Source organism: Rhagoletis pomonella, unplaced genomic scaffold (genome assembly GCF_013731165.1).
Source record: "Rhagoletis pomonella isolate Grant_MI unplaced genomic scaffold, Rhpom_1.0 Rhpom_scaffold_00001, whole genome shotgun sequence".
In the NCBI taxonomy this organism is placed as follows: Eukaryota; Metazoa; Arthropoda; class Insecta; order Diptera; family Tephritidae; genus Rhagoletis; species Rhagoletis pomonella.
The window spans coordinates 45,528,642-45,531,216 of record NW_023458555.1 but is presented as its reverse complement, the minus strand read 5'-3'; the positions used below and the strand labels follow the sequence as shown (position 1 = coordinate 45,531,216).

The following is a 2,575-nucleotide window of genomic DNA, read 5'->3' as shown; positions in this document are numbered from 1 at the left end:
TTTATATGGAGTTTTTGCTTTTCTTAAGAGCTGGATACTAAGCTTTATACTGGAAAATTTAATCGAGTACAATTGATACAATCTAGACAGCGAAAAAGCTGGAGTATTTTCATTAAAGGCGTAGTTGTCTCACTAAAAGAGAATAACAGGAAAAGTAAAGGAACGCAAAAAACCAAATTTTTAGTCCAAAGAATGGCAACAACAAAGCTAACGTCAAATAAGAATGGAAATGTATGTACAAAACACATTCACATAAGCACAAGCACAATAAACACTTACTATATCAATTATTTTTTGCCTCCTTCCTATTCAATTCACTTTTTTTACTTTTTAGATTATTCTCACTTTTTGTATATTCTTTAATTTCCGTTAATTTAAATTTAGTTGAGTTTGATACTTTCCAGGAGTTTGCCAGAAAAAATTCTTCTGACTAAATCTGACTACTTCGGACTGATGAGAGTCACTCTCACTGGGTGTTGCTCTCTCAATTTAGCTGTCATTTCCGAGTTAAGGAACGCTTTTTGGACTAAATCTGACTACTTCGGACTTTTTCTGACTATTTCTGGGAGATAAGGAACGCTCCTATTATCAACGTGTCCTAGCAATATAAGCTTCCCCATCAAAGAAGATGGGGATCGGACAGCTGGCAGCGAAGAAAAATTGGAGCTTCTAATACAAACGCACTTTCCGGGCTGCCTCCGGAGAAAAGTTACCAACACTCGAACTCGCGGGCAACAACGATGACCTCCCAACCAACTTTAGTACTGAGGAGAACATTAAACGGGCTATTAACAGCTTCCAACCGTATAAGTTTCCGGGACCAGACTAAATCATTCCCGCCGACCTACAGCATATAGCAGAACTGATTGCACCCATTCTCGTACTCGTCTTTGAGACAGCGTTACGATTTAATTATGTACCCCACAAACCCCGACGATTTTGTAATAGCTATCTCAGGCCGATATAATTCAAAAATCTCCTAACAAACTATCAATATGGTGCAACAGGCGAGGGCTGGGAATAAATCCTGAAAAGACGAACTTAGTGCTCTTCACTAGGAAGCACAAGATATCCGACCTAGATGCTATAACTCTAGAAGGAAAAACTCTTGAAGTAAAGGAAGAGACCAAATATCTCGGTCTCATACTAGATAGGAAATTAATTGGGGGCCCAACATTGCAAATAGAGGCGCAAAGCAATAGTAGCACTATACACTTGCGGCAGGTTAATAGGAGAAAGATGGGGGAGGGAACCCGAAATAATACACTGGCCATACACAGCAGTAGTTAGGCCAATTATCTATCATGGCATAGTGGTATGGTGGGACACCTTTGGGAAAGGGGTAAGGCCCAAAGGCTCGCATTCACACTCATAACTAGTGCAATGAGAACAACACCATCCAAGGCTCTATATGCCCTACTGAACTTTCTTCCGATAGATCTACATGCCAAACCAGTCGCAAGCGTTACGGCAATTCGTATGAATAGTCTAAATAAGTGGTCAAACACCAGTTATGGTAATGGTAGAATACTAACGGAGTTTTCGGAGCTACCCGGATTGGTGGGCTACGCCCTTCCGAACTCTGCTCCCACTACAGCGTTTACTACCATCAAGGTAAGAGTGGAAACGAGACGCTCTAAGGAGTGGCCATGTATACACAGATGGCTCAAAGCTCGAGGGAAGGGTTGGTGGGGGTGTATACTCTGAACACCTAGGAATCTCCGCGCCTTCCGAACCAATGTAGCGTTTTTTAGGCGGAACTGATGGGAACCGACCGAGTCACAAAACCACAGTCGACAACCTCCATGGTAGCCATGAAATGCCGCACATCTCTTACCGAGATGCCTGAGTCATTTCGCTCAAAGATGATATGGGTTCTGGGACACTGTGACATTGAAGGGAACTGCAAGGCCGATGAACTGGTGCGACTTGGCACCAAACTCCCTATTGAGAATATAAACAATGAAATAGGAATACCTTTACAAACTTGCAAGCTACTTATCTCCGAGAGGCTCACTAAAGTAGCGAACAACAGGTGGCATGACGAAAACACCTGTAAAACTGCCAGGACACTATGGCCAACGCTCAGCGCTAAACGCACTGGCTTGTGAGAAAGCTTAATATTTGACCCTCTTATAATCTTTTCAAAACAAAATTTTAAGCAAACCAGCTCGCTCATCAACTACATAATGAAAGAGTTTTCTGCTTCAGGCAAAATTCTAGAAACAAGACATAAGTACACGATTGTTGTGTGAAAACTGTACAAATATGTACGTATATTTTTTAGAAATATTTTGAGTATGCAGGTTTGCAGTACATTAAATTTTTGTATAATAAAGTGCAAGTTTAAAGTAGCTCCGACTTACCGTTGATTTTTGGATTTTTTTTTGTTGAGTGAGTGACTCATTGCCGCTGTCACTTGCACTCAGTGAGCAATACCGGCAACAAAACAAATTCCCAAAAATCAACGGTAAGTGGGAGTTACTTTTAACTTGCTTAAAATATATTCAATAATTTTTATCGAGCTCGAGGCCGTTTTTAATGAAAAACTTATTGTGGAAAAGCAACAATAATT

The 2,575-nt window shown here is 40.7% G+C and overlaps 1 protein-coding gene across 1 annotated transcript in view; it reads right to left on the bottom strand.

The window, feature by feature from the left end:
- Window positions 1–2,575, bottom strand: part of LOC118744793 (mitochondrial thiamine pyrophosphate carrier) — a gene marked incomplete at its 5' end in the record, with an annotated part of 12,815 nt that overhangs the window by 1,735 nt on the left and 8,505 nt on the right.